At 37.2% G+C, this 21601-nt stretch overlaps 1 protein-coding gene across 7 annotated transcripts in view; it reads left to right on the forward strand.

Annotated features, from left to right (window-relative positions):
* The window catches only part of strbp (spermatid perinuclear RNA binding protein), a 103867-nt gene that overhangs the window by 8187 nt on the left and 74079 nt on the right, over window positions 1–21601 (forward strand). For 5 of the 7 annotated variants that reach the window (XM_015034041.1, XM_015034036.1, XM_015034072.1 and 2 more), the window contains exon 2: window positions 19866–19975. The exons of the other annotated variants lie outside the window; for them this stretch is intronic. The gene's annotated coding sequence lies outside the window, so the exon portion shown is untranslated. The remainder of the gene's footprint in view (window positions 1–19865; window positions 19976–21601) is intronic. 7 annotated transcript variants of the gene reach the window in all.

Raw genomic sequence — 21601 nt, forward strand, 5'->3', positions numbered from 1 at the left:
TTTTTTTTTTTTTTTTTTTTTTTTCTTTTTTTTTTTTTTTTGCATGTTTGGTCTTGTCATTTTCCCATTTGCTTGGTTCAGGTCTTTCTTTATGTAAACCCTCCAATGTCTGCTTTTTGTCTGGGCTTCTGCTGATGTTTATATTATGTTCCCTATTCAAATTGTTTAGAGTCTCAGTAACAGGCGCAGGATGTCTCTTTCTTCTTGCACTGCCCAGCAGCATGTGAGTTCTGGTGTCTATCGGTGAAACATGAGTCTTTCCCACCATGTCTCAGATTTGAGCTTACAGCAGCACATTTGGAATTATGTCAGCTAGGGAAATGTAGCTCTAATCCAATTGGCTAAAGCTTTAGCAAAAGCTTTTCTTATTGGGGGACATGGATGCTGGCTGCCAAGGTTTCTATAAGCACAACAGGGAGTTGGGAGTCCCACTGGTGCTGTGCTGAAGGAGTGACTGTGCAAAGGGGCAGCAGGCAACAGAGAGTGCCACTGTTTTGAATGTTCCTCCTCCTTACACTGTAATAAAGGACCCATCTGCACTCTGCTGATTCAGATCCATCCTGCTGACCATATCTATCTCTGTTGTTGATCTTGCACACATGCAAATACACATGCAAACACCCACTCTCCCCTGCATGTCATCTGCAGGAACAGGAATGGCTTTCATCATGTTTGAGGAAACATCTTCGCAACTGGCAAAGGAACAAAGCCACCAAAACAGAAATATTGACTGTGTGTGCATGCGTGAGTGTGTGTGTGTGTGTTGAGTGTGAGGGCAACAAAAGGAGAAGAAATGGAGATTGTACTGCCAACTGCCTCTAAAGCCATTCCTGTTTCCTTTCACCTCTGTGTGGAATCCAGGAAGAGGTCGGAGTGACAGAGACACGAGATCCAAGGCAGGGAGAGAAACAAAGTGAGACAGTTTGGACAGAAAGACTGGGACAGGAGAGATGGCCTTGTAAGGCTCAGATATTTAGCATGAAGACTGAACCTGAAACAAACTATGAAAGAACTGGTTTGCCAGGTTTGTGGTATCTAGATGATCTGGAGAATCTGCTGCATTAAAAGGTTAATGGCTAGCTACATGTGCATGCTAAGGGTCTATATCCTTAAAATGTATTAGGGCAGTGTTACAAGCGCTCCTATTGACTGATTAGCTAGCTTTGTAAATGATCTAGATATTTTATGAGGGTTATTATCAGCAGTTTGATTTGCAACCGTAGGCTTAATTGACCTTGTGAAAAATTATTAGTTCATACTTCATTTATGGGAGAAAATGCTGTGTCTAATTTTTCAAAACAGTTGGTGAAAAACAAATCAGAACAAAATGTATTTATCCTCAATGGAGATTGTATCGTCTCACAGATATTTTTTTATCAATAGTTTTGTGACTATTTTTTAACAATATGAATACAGCAATCCAAAAGAAAAATGTCTGGTACTAATTTTTCTGTTTCTTTTATCTAAAGAGGATGGTAAGGTAAATAAAAGAGAAAAAAAAGTCATGTGCTACAGACTCTTGGGTAATTGTTTTTAAACCAAAAAGAAAGAAAAAAACTATAAATAAAATCAAAAATCTCCAAGTTTTACCTGATTTTTATTAAACTTAAAAAGTGCATCAAAGTACATTCTGCCAATGGCTCGTCAAGCAGCCAGGCAGCATTTTCTTTTAAATACTTCATATCTTCTCTACAAAAAAATATCAATAGGCAAATTTTATACAAAATAACTGTAAGCTACATTCTAGAGAAAAATTCCTGAATAAATGAATCTATAAATGGTGAACTACAAACTGGTTGGGGTCCATATTATTTGACCAACAAATCCCTGATCAGAGCCTGTGTTAGGCTAGTTGTTTGTTACATTGCTAATTTTTAAACTAGTTCTTATTCATAAGTCTATGATTGTTTTCCTGAAGGAATTAAAATGAAAAGAGGATAAATTAGTCCGGTTGAATTTTAACATGCATGTTTTTTTGGGGTTTTTTTAGATTTACTTAGAAATTGACTGGTAATCAAATGGTTAATACCATTTCTATGTCCCAAAATTCAGACAACGATAACAAGAACACTCTTCAGTATAGAAGCACTTATTGAAAAAAGACTTAAATGTATACTGCATAGATAACATTTTTATGCATCATATATTACACGTTGTCAGTATTTGTAATTGCTGTTGCAGTACTCATGGTAAAATGATCTCTTACATCTTTAGTGGCTGGTTAACTTGCATTATCACTGCTTTTCAAGATGGCATGTGATGTGATATTGGGAGGAGTCCTGCAGATTGTCAGACTATAGCTCATCAAATAGCCCTCTCCAAACTACTGACTGTTTAAGAAGTAAACGTAATTCTTATTTGATGTTGCATCATAATGACAATGTTCCCCAGCGTTCTACCCAACACTGTCATATGCTCTTCTGGCCAAATCCCAACAGACCATATGACAGTAGCCCGTTTCCACACAGATCCAAGCTGTTGTTTATTTCCATTTTGTTTCCTCTCCTTCTCCCTCTCTCTCCAACTCGCACACGCTCATCTCCAGGCATTCACATGCACAAAGTGACTCTCCCCTTTCCCCTCCTCATCTCATGTCCCATGCAGCTCTGCTTACTGTCTGCTTACTGTATCAAAAAGAGCTTAGATCAGGGAAACTGTAGCTTACCCTCATTCACAGTTCCAGGAAGATCAAGCTATTAATTTAAACCAGGTAGACCATGTTGGGAGCAAGAAGGGATAGTTGCCAGTTTAGTGCTAGTACCTTTAGTCACAGAAGAAATACTGCTAAAATCTTATCTGTACTAATTACACCTTTCCTGACCAATTTCTATTTCCCCTCATAAATACAGATAGTCATCTAATTCTGATTTTCTCTGTTCATTTTGGAAGAACTGCAGTACACAAAATATCTAAGCCAGAATTTGCTGCTGTTTCTTTCGAAAGAGGTTTTTGAAACTACCAGAACAAGCATAGCTCTTGTCTGATTTCTATTAAAAAAAAAAAAAAGTCCATCTAAATTCATCCTGAGGCTTTTACAGACTGATCATGGTGTAGGTTCTTAGTTTTGGTGTATTTAATAAATGAAAAGGAGAGGGAGAAGTATTATTAAAAAGAATGATTATTGAATAAGTTACTTTGACAAAACTTGTTAAATTAAATAGTTTGATTTTACTGCTAAGCAGCTCACAATCATTTCAATTAAATACTCTTGATATATTGCTGCTCTATGAATGTAATATTTAAAAAAAAAGGTAATATCAGTCACAACTCTACTTTTAGCGTTTGGGTTTTGCTAGCATCTTTATAGTGTTTACTGTTGGCACAGTAAATCAATAGTGTGGCAACGTGAGCTGTTGCTACTAATAAATAAGCTAATCTTTTTGTGGTTTTAGCCAGCTCGTGTGGCTGGAGGCTGTATTTTCCCCCATAATGACCCACTGACTGGGGTTAGCAGATTAAGCGTTGCTTTCATTTCAAGCAGAGGCGGATCACCCTATAATTGGTTGTGGAGATTATTGGGGAGATGTTGGTGAGAGTTCTGATGTGGGTGTTTATCTAATAAAAGGGGGATTTATGGGACTCTGGCAAGCTGAATGACACACCAGAATCAAGATTAAAGCTTCATACATGTAAGATCACACCTGCTTTTTGTTAATGTAGTAAAATGACTCATTGCTCATACTCATACTTCTTATTTATTCACAGACGCATGCAGAGCCTGCAAAGTTTATCTGGTGCACAATCTGCTGTGTGTGGTCACTTTGCGACTTTATGGATGCACAGATATTACTGTAACATGTAGATCTGAGAATGTGATGTCTGCTTCGTGTCTATCGAGCTGGTTTCAGGCGTATATGGGGAGCTTGCTGGGAGAACATGTATGAATAGCAGAGGACGCAGCAGAGCAGCGAACTCTTTCTGACACACTCATACGTGCTGGAGAGCAGACGACAGCACTCGCTGTGAAACGCCACCATATTTCCTCTGAGATCTTTTCATCTTCTCACTCCAGCACACTCATCATCAGTCTGTGTGACTAGTGCATGCACAGCTACGTTTCAGTCGGCCGCCTGTGTGCATGTGTGTGTGGAGCTGGAAATCTGGAGAGGAGAAGGACTATTGTCAGCGAGAATCTATACGTTGTTCTTACTTTTTATTAATGAGCTGTCTCACTGCATCTCCTGTCCATCTAAGATGTAAGGTGTGAAAATCCAGCTTTTAATTACTAGAGGCTTCTGAGATGAGTATAGATGTTGGGGTTTTTTTTGCATTGTGATATTAAAAGCAGGTATATAACAGTGCTAGAAGCTAACTAAACAGATTAAATGCTACATCATTGGTGAATTTCTGTGTGTCTTTTTCTACATGAACGTTTCTTATTGTGTGCAACCTAGATAAAAGTACATTACAGTGAACCCCTGTACTTGAAGGGCTTAGGAACCACAACTATTCGTGAATAGCTCATCTCCACAAATACTTGAGACTCTCGCTAAGACCACTTATAGCTATCTGTTTTAGTATTTCAAACACTAAATATACCTAAATATAGATTAATAGACACAGTGTATACTTAATACATCTGCATACACCGACATCTAAAGCCGTCCTTATTTTTAATCAAAGAGAGAACAGCCTTGTTTGATTGACTACTTTGCAAATGAAAGCCAAAAGTTTGTCAAATAGCATTGCTCCTGGGTATTTTCTTTCAAATATATATATGAAAAATGACAAAAATTAAATGCAACAACAGTCTTTCCGGCCAAATATCAAAATTCTTGCTTAATTAAACTACAAGACGTCCTCAAAAAATGTATTGAAATGCCTGTTAGAACTCTAATCCATCTCTTACTGTTGCTTTTGAAGCGATCATTTCTTCTGTGCTGAGCGCAGTTGACACAGGACGTGTTGCAGTGTGGATAGTGATCCGTTCTTATTAGTCTCAGTTGGTATCTTTTTTAAAACCTTATGCTTTTCGATACACGTTTCACACTGAAACACATTAACCTCTGGATCAAAGAATCGTTCTCCTTCCGGGATACCAATGTATAACTGCCTCTCATATCAGAAACTTAGTTTATAATCAGTTTGGTAACAACTCTTCTAAAAAAAGGCACCTGGAACATGATGCTATGTTACCACTTAGGTGAGTTTTTCTGCAAACAAACACGAGCCTTTGTGACACTGTCAGGAGAACATACTGGCTTGCTTACACTTGGTCTACCTACAGTGGCTTGCACACGGAGAGAGTGTGGGTTTCAGGTCAGCATCCTCCTTCACAAAAGCACTCCAAGGTTGGAGACCCAGCTTTTTAAGAAGGCTGAACGGTTTGCCATCTTCCCCGCAGCAATCCAGAGTCATCCTGTCATGATGTTGGTAAAACAGGCTGACAGTAGAAGACTCCCTCTCCTTCTGTTTTCCAGTCGCTACGTGGAACGAAAAGCAAAGCCTTACCGAGTCGAAAATGCAAACCGCTCTTTAGCTCGAAAGTGATGAAAACAAATGGGTTCCCAAGAGACTTTTTAAATGTTTTTGTTTAGTGTTACAAACACATTTAATATAAAGTAGTTTACGCATAACGAGCTGCAAAGCTGTCTAGAACTTGTTTGATGCTGATGATTATGGACCAAGGTGACTTCTACCTAATTAAAATGGATTTAATGAATTTCTAACACTTTTAACAAAACTGATTGTCGAGGCTAAGCTCCATTACACGGCTGTTTTTAAATATACTGATCACTGGGGAGGCATATGGCGTAGCAGTAGGGGATCCACTGGCCACCTTTCTATCTCTACATGTTTCCGCTCCAATTGAAAGACATCTAGTACCACAAAGTCCTGTTTATACTGAATACAAGTATTTGCATAGTTATTGTTTAGCTTGTAAAATATCAGTCCCATGACCACTGCTGGTGACACTGACCCAGGCTTTAAACAATTGGCAGTAACTGCGGGGAAATGTTTCGAGGGCCCAAAAGTAGGAGTTTTCTCCTTTTAATGAAATTATGTTTTTCGACTTCAGCATATTGCAAGCTCGTATTACTGTGAGGCATCTTATTCCATTAAATTTTTTATGTAAAATCTCCAAAATAGAACCAGGCATGAGACTTTCTTGGTTCTATAACCTAAGGGGAAAATACCCGGTTCACAGTATTAAGCGATTTTTGTCACATGTGAAGGAAGAGAACCCAAAAGCAGGGGAAAGGCAGGTAAAAATAATTTTACATAAAAGGGGATTCAAAAACTAAAGTCTTGGAGGAATCCATAACACTAATTAGGGAGAAGACCATAAGCAAACAGGAAAACATTAAGCAAACAGGGATAAAACTCAAACCTAAGCAAAAGACGTGTTTTCAAAACAAAACAGAAATGCAGAGAATATACACAACTGAAGACTGTATTGAAATACTAAGGTAAAAACAAAAGCACAAGGAATCTAAAACTAAAGAATGGCCTGATTATGTAAAGGATGATACCTGAAACAAAAACGATGGCAGCCAGGTGATCAGCAATCTGCAGCAGCATGTGGGGATGGGAGAACAATCAATTTCAATTCAGATTATTTATATAGTGCCAATTCACAACAAATGTCATCTCAAGGTTCTTTACAAAGATGTAATTTCAATTTAGTTGCATAGCAGCGTAACTACAGAGACAGCTCAGGACACTGTTACTCTATGTTTCATACAACTGGAGAAACCTCTGGTTCTTTGTCTTTTATATCCATTAAAATGACTATATACCGTTGATTTGGTTTGACAGTATTTTAAAACAACATTTTCTAACTTTTTGCAACCATTTAAATGGATAAAGGTACCTATGCCTAATTATGCCAGAAAGAAGAAGACCAAATCAGAAGACCTCTTAAAACTGTTTTTTGTTTTGTTGTTGTTGTTTTTGATGCATTTCAAATAATTTGAATTTCTAAATATGCGAAACTGTCCCCACACCTTTCTTTTTCAAAGATCATTTTTGGAAAAAACTCTAGAAACCATGAAGATTATGTGTTCTTAACAACCTGTAGTATATATTTTTTTACACATAGTGGAAACTTGTCTTCCGAGGGCCCCAAAAGTGACTGTGCTTCAGAGGCCCCCCATCCTCTTAAATCAGACTCTGCTGTGGCTGGTCAGCTGCAGCTTTATGAGCTGCTCGTAAGTTTCCGTAAACTGTTGTATTTCTGCCTAGTTGCTGTTTCCTCTTTCTCAGAAGCCTGGGACTGATCTTTCAAAAAGTAGAACAATGTACTAATTTTGTGGATTGTTGGGTGTTTGCTCACTGTATGGCTACAAATATCTGTTTTAGTTACTAATAAGTTTCTGCGCAAACCAGTTTTTGTTCCTTATCTGATGTTGGACAAGTAGACTTTATGTAGGGCTGATAGCAGCAGTTGGTCTTATAAAAGCAATCCTTAAAATCAGCATTGTGGTTCAGTTTAGGTCAGTGGTAAGTTTCAATATGAACTAGGTTACGTTGGGTTTGGTCTCACTCTCAGATCCACTTTCTGACTTCAGAGATAAACAAAAAGCCACCACCCTTTTTCTTGGTTCACTTTTTTTGTCTGCATCAGTTTATACTGAAAGTTTTTGAAATGTTCACCACCTACACTACTTCTTTGAGTGAGTCCTGGTTGAAGCAAGACTCAGTAGTGGTCACAATCCATTTTTCTTTTTGCGCTTTCTGCATATCTGCTCTACATAGCAGTTAGTCAGCTCAGAGTTGGTAGCCAAAATCTTTTTCTGCCACTGAAGGCAGCCCAGAACCACTAGTGGTACTTGTACAACAGCTGAAGACTTTTAACTCATTCAGCTTTCCTCCTCCTTGACATTCACATTCTATTTATTGAATATGACTATATATTACACTAAAAGCACATCTCTAGGTTATTTGAATATATTGAATAAATCTGTCCACTGGCCTGAATATCACTGAGGTCTAAAATGTATTTGTGCACAATTTCAGCAGCATAACTTTTGGATGACGCATTCAGTATTAACATTCTTGCAGCGTTTTATATCACAGAAACGAGGAGGAAAGAACAGGAAATTAATTCTCGGCTCACAACAAACAGGAAAAAACGAATCATGTTTTATGACAAAGGTTTTATCTGGAAGGGATCCCAATTCACACAAGGTCATTTATTGATCACGGAAGATGTAGACGGCAGCTGGGTTATTACCATGGGTTTTATTAATATGCTTCCTGCTTTAATCCCTGATCTCTGTCTGAAAAATACAGTCGGGGAACTCGAATCTTTTCCAGCTGTGGGTAGTTCCTGTAACCCAATGATACATTTTAATATTGATCTTTCATGTCTAACCGGAGTCGCCATCAGTTGTTGCATTGCTTTTGGCACTTGCTCCCACAGGATAATTCATACTTTTTTTTTTACAAGAAACCTTAAAGAGAAATTGGATACAAGAAAAAATTAAATCATTACACCAAAATCATTGCTTAAATACATTTTGTTTTACTTTGTTAATCATTTTTTTGTGTGTGTTGGATCTGTTCGCTGTTGTTGAATCTGCATTCAACAGGTTTTCTCTGTTCAACAAATAAACATCTCTGCTTCTGTCAGTCAGTGTTAGGTAGTCAGGTTCCTATCGGCTCTACTCCCAGGGTAAAGCAGTTTTTTGTAAACTGTACAGTCATATCACCACTCAGAGCTGCTATCTCAACCTGAACAGCTTTCAAACCATCTAATTCTGCTTCGTGTGAGACATCACTCTCGTAAATGTGCCTGTGTAACGTGTAGATCTGAACGTTGCAAACTATACATTCGTTATTCAATGAAAGATTTTTCTCCAAGGTCAAAGTTTCTCTAGAGAATAAAATTTTAGATTTACTACTGCATAGTCAGCCATAAACTAACTTTACTGCTTCATACTTTTGGACTTTCAACTTTGCAGCTCCTTGGTTTTGAACAATGCCCAGTTTTGTTTTGTTCAGAAATGTATGTCAGCTACTTGGTCAATTGTTGCAGATCTTTCTTTTGCTCATAATCTTAAAATGGAAAATGGCTGAAAACTAGCCCATTGCATAAAAAAAGTTATAATATAGTTACATTCTGTAAAATATTAAGCAAGTAACACTTCCTTATTTTGCTCACGTTTGCAAAAATGAAGTTAGTAGCTATAGTTTGCTCCCACTTTTTATCTTGCTGTCAAACCTCTACTGTTACAACACTGTAGTGTAATGTTTCTCCAGCTGAAAACCACAGCACGATTTGGACAGTGTTGTATTATGTATTAATTTGAATTGCTCAAACTTTGTCTCGGTGGCCTGTTTCAAAAGGCAGATTATTAATTTTCAATGTTCATACTGTACAGAATCTTACATTTTATATTTTATGTATTTATCTTATTTTTTATTTTTCATATTGTAATTGATCTGTGTGTATGTGTATGCTGCAACTGCACAGTAATTTCCCGGTTGGGATGGATAAAGTACTTCTATCTATCTATCTATCTAATGCACCATTACAACATTATGTCTCAGTTTGGATTATTTTCCGTCTCTCTTAAAAGTAGATGTACCAACATCTTTCTTAACTCGTATAAATCTGCTTGTTTTTCTTGTATTTTTTTTCTTTTCCAACCTCTAATCCAGCAAGTGGCTAAAGTGTAAAGAATCTTAGAGGTGTGCTGCTGCTGCGTCCCACTTAATGCTGCGGTCAGCTCACGCTATTTCTGTTGCCGCCAGCTGAGATCAGCCCTGCCCATTTCGGACAGGCACAGCAGGTTAATCCATTAAGCGCTGAACTCATTTTAAATAAATTTAGCTTTGTCAAGCCTAATGCATCAATTATATAAGCAAGATTCCCCAAAAGTAAATTTTTGCATCTGCCTTTTTTTTTTTTTTTGGCGTTGTTACTTTTGCAACAAAAAAAAGAAACTTTTATCATTCTAGTTTTAGGTATCTCCTGTACACACGTTTTTCTCTCATCAATGTGTAATAGTCTGATTAATTCACTTAAATGCCTATTGCATTCTTCATCTCTGAAGATTTAATTAAACCTCTGAAGTGCTGAACAACACGCATAGTTTGGTTCATGAGTTACTCTTCTACCTTCAGATGTAGCTTGGGCAGGAGTGAAATATCTGAATCACACAGCACACCGTGCAGTATTTTTTTAATTGTTTTCCACTTTATAAAATATGAAAAAGAAAGCTTAAAAGTGTATTTTGATTTGAAGTAAATCTCAACTTTTAAATGTTTTGTAAAGCAACTAAAAACAGTGTTTTTAGTGCTGTTATGTAAGCAAATAATCTGTAATCCTTCAAAAGAATTCCCTAATGTAATTAAATATTTTTATAGGACTTTAGATGTTATCATTCTTATGTTTGGTAAATCTACATCCAAGAAGCCCAAAGAGAACGACGCCTGAAAGCGATGCAGCCAAAGTTGTTTTGGTGTATTTCCACGCATACAGACATATTATATATGGGAATAATTAAAATTAAAATTATGGAGAGGTTTTATTATCTAATTTGTATTAGCTTAATAATAAAAGGGCAGAGAGCAGCTGAAATGCTTGCCATTAAAATCTTAGGCCGTCCTACTTAAAGCAAAAGGCAACGTTTTTTGAAGCAGGAACTTCAAAAAAACAGAACTTTTTTGTATTTTACGTCCACATAATTAACTGAAACGGCACTGAAATGCTACAAGCCCAATTCTCAACAAGTCATATGAAAACAGATTGAAATGCTTATCCTAGCACTGCAGTAACTTGCTTACTATTAGAACATTGTCAGCAATAGCAAGACATGAACATGGTGTTTATTTAACACTGTGGCTCTATGTGTCAAGCTGGATGTGTATTTAGAAATAAAAGGCTTCGATGTAGAGAAAAGAAAAAAAAAAACCCTGTTGACAAAAACAGATTCTGCAATATCCGGAACGTCATTGCTGAATGACTAAAGTAGAACGGAAACAACATAAGAGTGAAAACTATGCAGTGACGACATATGGTTTTATTTTCGGCTCTTTAAAATCATTGGACCTTCTAGGATGTACATAGCATTGATTTTTGGACTTGGATAAGTATTGACCGGGACATTTGTAATCACATTAGAAGTGTGATCAATTCAGACAATATTTTCTAAGTTTTCTAAGTTCAAAGTATTCCCATGAGTGTATCATCAAATTCAAGTTGGATGTGTCACTTTAACTTTCACATTATTGAAAAAGTTATTTAAGTTCACACACCGAGTTTTGTGCTTTTTTTTTTTTTTTTTTAACTGCAGTGGTTGTTTTGGAGTTTGCGATTTTATAGCATCCAGGGTAAAAGTAGAGGGCGTTAAACAACACGGGAGGATGTAAATGGAGGAGGGCAAAATTGTTGGTGATAGAGAAAGAACAGCTTATTAGTAGAATGAATGGTTAGATTCAATTGTTATGCAAACGTGTGAAATGGAAGCATGAAAGAGACACCCCTCATCCCGAACAGCTTTAAGTGAGGAGGCACTGACTTCTGTCTCAGTCTGATACAGAAGGCTGAATCAATGCAATACCTCTCCTTCTCGCCTCCCTTTCAGTGGGAATTTTCTGACCTAGATAGCTCCTCCACCATGCAACACAGCAAGAAAGCAGCAGCAGAGTTATTTTTACACATTACCAGGAGACAATAGTTTGTCCTCTGATCGTCCTCCCAACATCCGTATGCTTCATTCCACTCCTCCTTCATCCTAGTGATTGCCATCCCTTTGTGTTTTAGCATCCTTTTGCTTATGTTTCTCATTTCTATATTTAGCCTCTTTTTGTTTGATTTTTGCCTCCTCCTTCAGGAATTTAAAGATCAATCAGCTACCAGCTGAGTTTGATGCAGAAATCAGCCTGGATTGTTTAACACTGAAACAGGAATTTGAGGAGAATCTTGAATAAATATTGTCTGGGGGGGAAAAAAACAAAGAAAAGCAGAATAATTTTAAGTCAAGTTCAAAGTCCTTCATCCAAAGTTTAAGTCAAGTCTGTGGCAGGTTAAAAATGAATATTTAACATCTCCCCCCTCCCCCTCTAAACATCCAACATATAAAACACCACTGCTTGTGACTTATTTTAAAAAAAACAACAAAAAAAACAAGTTATGACTTGTCCCCCAGAAGACATAAATATGTGTATATAAGTTTAAAAGAAGATGCTAGAAGTAGGTTACAGAATTTTTTTGAATGGATAAAATGGCACGTGCTTTTATTTTGACGAACAGCGTTCAATGATGTAGTTAACGCCTGTTCCTAATGTTCAAGTTCTTCTCCCCTTTGCTCTATGCGGCTTGTTTTCTTATGATGAAGAAGCTTTTGTGCTCCTTTCTTTGGTTTAGATTTGCACGAATCTTATGGAACCATTTAGGAAATCCATAAATATTTCCACAGCATTTTGCAAGTGACAAAGTAAAGTGAAGATTGATGTAATGGGTAAATTAGAATGAAATTTGAGTTTATGAAAAGAGCTAAATAACGAAATGTGCTTTTATTTTGAAAACCGGGTGTGCTTCATTTATAACTCTAGCTTTACAGTCAGAGAATTAGGATATTGGAGGTTTGTTTAACTTCACTTTGAGATGATTCAGTGTCACTTGTTGCAAAGTTCATGTTAGGGAATCTTGTGTGCGGTCATTATGATGCTACAGCGAATATGAAATGGTTTTTATGAGGCGCTACTACCCACAGGCCAACAATTCAGACATGGAGCAGTTCTGTCAGAGGTTCAGTCAGTGGCTGATTTACTGTAAAAGCTTGCCTTATAGCATGGAATTGAAGTAAACATTACAGGGAGAGTTGGGGTTTGACTAAAATGAATATAGACAGAAATCACCCTTTAAGAATGAAATCAGGCATTAATTTAAAGTTTAAATCAAATTAGCTTTAAATGTAGGGTTTGAAAAAGAGATTTTCTTGCTATAACCCTAAGCTACTTCTTTTCATTTTCTTTATGGATTCTGTTATGCCCTAAAAAAAAAAAACCTTCACAGTTCACAGTGTGCTTTACCTTTCTTGTCCTCCTCTCCAGAGAGCGCAGGGACAGACAGGTCATCCATCTGCTCCCTAATGATGACGGATGGCAGCGCTACAAAGAGCTCGAAAGAAACGCATAGTTATGTTAGGAATAAAAGTGAATTAACAAAATAAGGGAAGATTGTGTGTTTTATGTTTGGTTTTTTTTCCCCAACTCTTGTCCAGATGGTGGAAGTTTTAGTGTCATGTTGAATTTCAAGCGTTTGTATCATTCCTGTCATCAGCTGAATGTCAAACACACACAGTGACACACATCTGCAAGGTGCCATCTGGTGTAGTTCACACTTTTGAAGACTCTCCTGCACCGAGGGCACATTCAGCTGCATCCTGACTTTGCTGACCTGCAGGTCTGCAGGAGCCGGTGATGCCGAGTACAGTCTCTCTCTCTCTCTCTCTCTCTCTCTTTCTCTCTCTCTCTCTCTGGGATTCTCTCACTCATATTTACCCACACTATTATTTTCTCGCTGTAGCCTTGAACTCATGGCAGCTTCGTGCTGTTCTGTGTTTATTATAACCGGGCTGCAATATAGTAGGAAAACATCCAGATGCAGCGTTATTATTGAATATGTCATCGATGATAGTGGCTTTATTTCCATTATCATAATGTTCTTTTCACTCTGTGTGAGCCGCAGCGTCACAGTCTCTGCTGTGATGTTGGGGGCATCAAAGTCTATGTCAGCTGTTACAATTACAAATTTTGCTGGACAATAAATTGTCCCAGAGGTTAATGTGATAAATGGTAATGTTGCTTTGAGACCATTTTCAAGTAATATGATGGTGATGCAAGTGCACCATGTCAAAGACCTGTAAACTTTAATTTCATATAACATTTAAAACTGTACCTGGAACCTTTTAAATATCCACCATAAATAAACAAAACAACTGAAATAACCAATAGAATGGATACTGAAGTCTTGCAAACATAGTTGCCTTCAAAAAGGTTTAGTTGGGGCCAGAGCACCAACTGAAGACGTTTTCTCATCCAATCCTTTGTAGAAAGACTCAAGAAAAACAATCAATCATTCAAGTGGAAATTATCAAGCTGGCTTTCATTTTTTATGCTATTGATTTATTGCTTATTGCAACAGGCTTAAGTCAATTCAATTAGCAAAACATGTTAATGTTTATGATGCATTTGAACTATTAAAACCTGCCAGTTATTGCATCTAAGAAGTTCTTTGTTATTTTTATTGTGTTTTATGGCTATTACTGTATTTCTTATGTGGGTCTAATTTTAGATGTACTTCCAACTGTCCAAAATCTTTCCATTGAATTCATTTTTATTGATTCAGGGTGGAGTGGTAATCTGCTAGGCACTTCATGAATGTAGAATATTTTAAAGGAAAAAGTGAGAGCACCCATGCAAGGAATTATGGAGTCATGTGTGCTTGTCTTCTTTAATCCTAATTTAAGCTCAACCTTTGACACAAAAAATAATGCCTTCCAGGAAATAACACTATTTGTGGACTTCAAGTGGTGAGAAGAGAAAGCTTTCTCTCATGATTTTATATAAATTCATTACACACAACGTAATATAATTCAATGGTAATGTTTTTTTTCTTTTAATTTTGGTGATAATGGCTTAATAAATTAAATTCTATAAATTATCTCTCGTTATTTTAGTATTGTATTTAAGGAAATGCATTTTAAATCCAGACATGCCAGCCCACTGATTTGCTATATGCATTGAATGCTTGCTTCATAATCCTCTTTTATTACTTCTGTTTCTTCATATTTTTCCACTACATTTTTTTTTATCCATTCAACTTTACATTGGTGTGCTTAGATGCAGCTCTCTGTGAGTAGTCGGTCTCATTAGCAATTCTTTTTCTTAGTCGTTTGACTGGGTAAATGCTGAGGCTATGCCATTACATTTCTATATCGCATTTTTTTTCAAATCATTAGTCTGGTAGCATTCAGATGTTTGGATACACTTAAAATGTCACTCTATACTTTATGAATCTGTATATTACGAGTTTCACTTTTTCAACTGAAATGAAATACATTTTGAACATTTAGATTTATTGTGATGCACATGCACAGCTGAGAAGAGTAGTTGTATATTTAAATAGGAGACAGCTTGTCATGACTTGCTTTAAGAAGTTAATCTGATCGCACGTGGCATAACGCAACACTTATTTTCACCGAGCCCTCCGCTCGGCTCACCTCTTTGCTCTCACACCTTTCCGTCTGAGACCTACACTTGGAGAGTGATCTGTAAGCCTGATGGGAAGTGTTAAGACCCTTTTCTGGTGGGTTCATCATACAGCGCACCCACTCATACGCACACACCCCGACACAGTGGTAAAGTCTCACCATTCCCAAAGTACAGACAAGAAGGCAGTCTGTAACTATGACAACCCAGAAAGAGGGGAAGTGATTGGGTAAGACTGAGTTGTTAAGATCTACTGTTAAAAGCTGCTGTACGAAGCCCAGAGCAAGTGTTATTCTTTGTCATTGTGGCGTTCGTGTCCATTCACGTCGGTTTGTGTGGGTGAGAAAAAGGCAAAGACAACAGTTTTCCTTAAATGTCCTCCCTCCTTACTGATTTCTTTACGTTCTGTTTGAGCTCATTGTCAGACTCATTCAGCGCAGAAGCTCGCTGTGGCGGCTGAGCCCTGGAAAAAAAAGACTGAATCCCAACCATTGGTTGCAAACACTTTTGTGGCTAATTGAATGAGAAGAAACACTCACAGGGGAGATACAAAGCGGCTGCACAGTGGAGGTGACATCAAATAGACCAGATAATAGCCTCGCGGAATCACATAACTGATTGTAATGTTCCCTTCAGTCCTTAGAGGGGATGTAGTTTTGACTAGATCTTATCATACCTCTATTACCGTTTAACTTTATGTCACAGGCTACACATTTTTTCCCCTTAACTTCACTGCATTTTATACCTGTTGATCTAAAGTCAGTATAACTTTTTTTCTGTGGGTACAGTGATTTATGATGGCTACTGGGTTTGTGAGTCAATGGGGTCTGTTGCTGTTATTCTCTGAGTTTATTAATTCAAGACTAACAATTGTGATCTCTGCATTTTTGTCTGCTTGAGCTGAAGCTGTTGTACCTACTAAAAGGAAAGAGGAAGAAAAAAGCTTCCTGCTCCGCAACAATGCAGAACAGGTTGGGTGAAGAACCTTCCTGGCACCGTCTGTTTGGCTTTCTTTATCTCTGCTTTCTTATCAGTTACTGTTGTTCTAATTTTATCTCAAGTCTTAAATGTTTTTTACTGTTAAACCCACAACTGACACAACTCAGATGCGTTGCTCATTAAAAAATAAATGCAAAACATTCACCTGCTCATTGACCTTTCGGTTTTTTTCTGCGTGCTACTTTATCTCGACTCGGCTCCATTATTTTGGACCAACCTGTTTTACGAGTTGTAGAATTAAGGACAAGGATCCGCAACAAATAAAAAGGCTTTTCTGCTCTCTCTAAAATGTGCAGTCAATTTAGGAAATTGTTTTGTGTTTTGCAGTGAATTTAAATGACATGAAAAGCATCAGATATTAGGATTAGGATTACGTGAAGCAGAAAGGATTGAGGAATACTTTTTATTTTAGGTTCGTTATCCGAAAACATAGAAGTAAATTAAATGGATCACTTGTTTTTTTTAAAACAAACATTTAAACATTTTCACACACACTGTTTACTAATTAGATAATATCTGAAGGTATTTGCTTGCACCGCCTTCTATATTTCTTACGTCTTGCTAGATGTAAGGAAGGCCTTCACTGTCACAATCATAGCTGTTTTATATTGATCAGTGACATAAAATCCCAATAAAATATTTAGAAGTTTGTGGTTGTGATGTGGAAAAAGTTCAAGGGGTGTGGCTACTTTTTGACCGCACAGCGTTCGCTCTATCATTTCACGTTGTGTCTTTTTTTAGGAGCGTTCCTCTCTGCTCATATGGCAGTTACTGGCACTGGCAACCTGTGACTAACAAGCTAAATATCTTATTGGCTGTGTTTTATTTACAGAGTTGTGTTTCTCTACCACCTGCTGGAGCATAAAACAATGTCTGTCTTTATGCTTCATTTCACCGTTGCGTCTCAGTGTGACGCCCAGAATCTTCTCGTTATCTTTAATGGTTTCCAGAAGCGAGGCAAGCGATTGGTAAATTACAAACAAGACGTTATATTCTTCATTTCAGAGGCTCTGTCTGTCATTGAGAATCATCTGGAAATACTAGAATATGCATTTTCTTTGACGCTTCCTGAGGTGCTCTCATGCTGTCAAAACAGTAAAACCTGTATGGTGTAATACTTTTTCTGTTTTCAAAACAAAACATAATAAAACTATAATATATCAGGGAGAAGAAAGGAGCCACATTATTTATTTAAAATGTTCTGGTTTATTTGCTAGAAACAAAGAGGTGTTGGGATTATCTCATTGTGTGTTTGAGGTGTGCAAAGCAAGGTGAGAATTATGCAAATGTATTCAAGTTGAAGAAACTTCTGAGCAAATCATTTTCAGGGACAGTTTTTGGAGAGAAATGTCTGTAAGTTACAATAAAGTAGGTGCTGAAAATGGCAGAAAAAAGGGGAAATATTTATTCAATTGATTCAAATAAATGTTTTGATTGAATATCTTTCGCCACTCAAATTTTGCCATTTATCGTGCGAAATATAGCCACTAGCTAAACAAGCAACAACTTAAAAGAAATAGTTAGACTGATTAAATCTGAACTCTATAATTCTTTACCAAACAGTTATTAAAACACAGTCTGGGATTTTGAAAAGCTCATAATAGCTTCGAAACTTATTTTTGAAATCCTTGAATTTTGGATCTCTTTAAACCAGATCCTTTTTGAAAACTGCAGTAATTAGAGAAGTTAAACCTGCATTGAATCCCACCACTTACTGTTTCTTTGAAGCAAAGCATGCAATTTGTGAAACCTTTATTTCATTTGTGGAAAGTTTTAGTGGATAATTTTTTCCCCCCCTACATTTGTTAAACTCTTGCCTCATTCTCTGTTAAGGAAAGTTGTATTTAAAGTTAAAGCAGTAAATAAGTTGTGCACCTACAGAACAATTTCTCTGCGGTTCTTTCAATGTTTGCATGTGTGCACATGTGAACACTTCAACAGACATGAAACCAGTTTATCTTGTATGCCTGCCACATCCACTTCACCAACCAACACCCGTCTGAGTAATACCCTTTTATCCGAGGTGTGACGGTTTTTGCAAACAGCTCAGGGTAAATAGTTTGCATTGGTTTGATTTTTTTTTTTTTTCTGGCTGGGAGATTGTTCTCAGATTTGCAGTAAGGTGTGCCAACTTCTAGTTCGTTGTATCTGGTTTGTCAGGTTCATCTCTGTCAGGTGAAGGCAGACATGATGTGGCACATGGTTTTAAAGAGGTTGTGAGGCATTGATTATTCTATGTTTTTATTATCTGAGTTATTAAAGCCTGTGCTGCACCAATCAAAATGGATAGCCTAATGTTTCCAGTTGTCTAGCAGTGTTCACTGGTTCTAATAATTTATAAAGACAGACAGTCAGTACTACAGTTCATGAAAAGCCTTCCTCTCTACAAGATGATTTCGTATTAACTGAGTATTTGAGGTGTAATGTGGGCTTGAATTACAAAAAAATCGGCAGGCAAAATAAACCAGAGTTGTAGAAAATGGTGGTGGTGCTTGGTAACAATCAAGATTGGACATTTCAAACTAACAGTGTCCTGAAATCAATTAGTGAACATGTTCAAGCGTCAAAACATAGTAAAACTTTGGAGTTTTTTTTTTTTATTTTGCAGTAAATACCTTTGTAGAAAAAAGATAAGGGTTAGGGTATTATAAAAAAATAAATAGTTGTTATGAAGAATAACTAACTCAAACTTAGATTTGGGATGTACAGATATAAAAATCTGGGCCAATACCAATATGTTAAAAAATGACTTCAGGTACCAACGCTATTGCCAACTTATCATGTGTTTTTAAATTAAATTTGAATAGCTTTACCAGAAGGTGAACAGTTGTGGATACTACATGTGATGGTAATGCAGCTGAGATGATTACCTGATTAATTCATCACCAATTAAAGTAAGCATTTTTTTTTTGTTGTGCCTCGCATAGGTTTGTTTAGAAGAGGTCAGCACTAAATTATGCAAACATTAGAAGGTGGATAACCAAATAAGCAACTTTTCCCAAGGTCAAGGACGTCTTGGAGGAATAAAGACATTCATTGTATTTTTTTTTCCTTCTTAGCAACGTTCACAAAATTGCTAAACGCCTTGGACAAGTGCGAGATGTGCTAGTTCATACTGTATTGCATCGGTGCCCCACCCCTACCTGTTGCTGAGGACTTCCAATCAACTGGCACAAAGACAGCTTTTGTTCATCATAGATTTAAATTTTAATTTAATTTAATTTAATTTGGTTTTTAGTTGTGGGTTTAATTTAAGGGACTGATTTCCTCTTTAGAGGCAGAGATTCATCTAAACAGTAAAAAAATTGGGATTATTGATTAAAAAAAAACATGTTTACTCCAGTTCCTATTCTGCCATAGCTCCTTAAATTCTTCTCCATTAATGCTTTCCACCAAACTCTGTTTCAATGATATCAGTAGTTTTGTTCTACCTTTTGCTCTGAAGTTGGATGGAAAAAGAGAAAAGTAAGATGATCCATCATGCTGTTTAGATATGCAGTTGCTAAAGTACCTTTTGCAGGTTTTATGTGTTAATCTGACTGTCTGTGATCATTTGTGTCACTGTTGACCGCCTCACACACCTAAACTCATGTAAATTCCTTGCATCTTGAGTTTTCTCATTTTTTATTGATCTAAATTAAGTTATAGTTGTTGTGTATTTAAATAGACATTAATGAGGATTTGAACATGTGTGTTTTCAGGATCACACGGGGTAACCCTGCCCGTCTTCACATAGTGACTCCACTCTGACTGAGTGGGTCTATCTGTTTGATAGACACAACAAGTGACCTGATTAAAAAGTCATAGGAAGGTGAGTTAAATGCATGCTAGAACCCCTTCTTGTCTTTCTTTTTATGCAAGCTGTATTTTACATTTGTAGTTGCCACGAAGATTTGCAAATGCTCCGGTGTAGTGAGTAATCATTTATGGTGCTGCTCAATTAGCTGGAAAACAGAAGAATGCCTATAAGCAGGTTGGTCCCCATCCAAGCTGAGACGACGACATGGCGGTTTCGCTTGTGTTCATGCAAGTGGCTTCATTTATCTTGTGGGTACAGTCAGCAGTCTGGGTTTGTGTTGTAAGAGCAAAGATTATCACTTTCATCTGTGGTTTGACATGTTTATCGTGTTTAACTGGGCCACTTTTCTTTTAAATGACATTGCAAAACAAGGAAGCATTTATTTTTGTTTTGTATTTTTTTTGAGCAACTTGGCGGCTGACGATGGGCTATTTCTAATAAACTATGGGAAATCTCTGACATATTCTTATCTGTTTTAATATAAGAACAGGTTTCACAATTTCTTGTGAATCCTTTTGTTAGTGTATGTCCAAAGTGTATTAGTGTAAGGTTGCACTTGAGATCCGAAGCTATCGATCTGCATATTCCCTAAATGATGAATGGAGTTTGCCATCAAAGCTTAAATACATTAAATAATTGTGAAGTGGAAGTAAAGGGATAACTCAAGCTCAGTCAGACTGGATTAAGAGTGCTTGTGAACAGCAGTTTTCTAGCTGTAGATTCTTATTTGGATAGAGGTCTGGACTTTGACTGGGTAAAGCATAAGTGCTTTTCTCCATTGTAGTGCTGCCACGTTTCCTCCAGGTTCGCACTGTATTTTGCTCCAAACGCCTAACCTGGGGGAGTTAAACTGCAGTCCTCGAGGGCAGGTGTCCTGCAACGTTTTCATGGGGCCCAAGTCCAACACAACTGAATATCACAAAATGTAATCGTCTCCTCATGCACTCAAGTTGTAAGAAGTTCTGCTATTGGCCTAATTATGTAATTAAAGTGGGTTGACAGAGAAGCACGTCTAAAAGTTGCAGGATGCTGGCCCTCTGGGACTGGAGTTTGACACCTGTAACTTTGACTACTCTCCCCGTCCCTGTTAAACAAAATACTGCCACCACTATGTTCTGCATGTAGATCAAAAAGTTTAATTTCAGTCTTGTTTGGCCAGATTGCCTTCTTCTTACTGTTTGCTGTGTCTTGTAAATTACTTTTGGGAAAACTTCTTATGGCTTTCTTTTAACATTCTTGCCACTCCTCCTCCATAAAGGCTGAATGGCTGCCCTGTCAGCATTTTTCCACTTGAGCTGTATATATTTGCAGCTCCATGCAGCTTTTATTGCCTACAGTTGACCACACAACTGCACTGCATTTTTTTTAATTAGGTGACTCCTTGCACTGGATTGTATTTAATGGTATCAAATTAAGGGGGTAAGAAAGGGACAGAGTAAAAATACACTCCACACTTCACATTTTCAATTATCAAGCTATTTTAACACCTGACTGTCGAGTCATGCTCTACCTGGTGTTGGTCTGTCACCCACAATTCAAATTAAATGCATAAAACTCAGTGGTTGAGAGAAAATGTTAGGGCTCTTAAAGCTCTACAAGCCGGATCAATGACTTTATTCAGTCTGAATGGTTGCATTT

Source organism: Poecilia latipinna, unplaced genomic scaffold (assembly GCF_001443285.1).
Source record: "Poecilia latipinna isolate Pla-1442-1.1 unplaced genomic scaffold, P_latipinna-1.0 Scaffold16, whole genome shotgun sequence".
Lineage (NCBI taxonomy): Eukaryota > Metazoa > Chordata > Actinopteri > Cyprinodontiformes > Poeciliidae > Poecilia > Poecilia latipinna.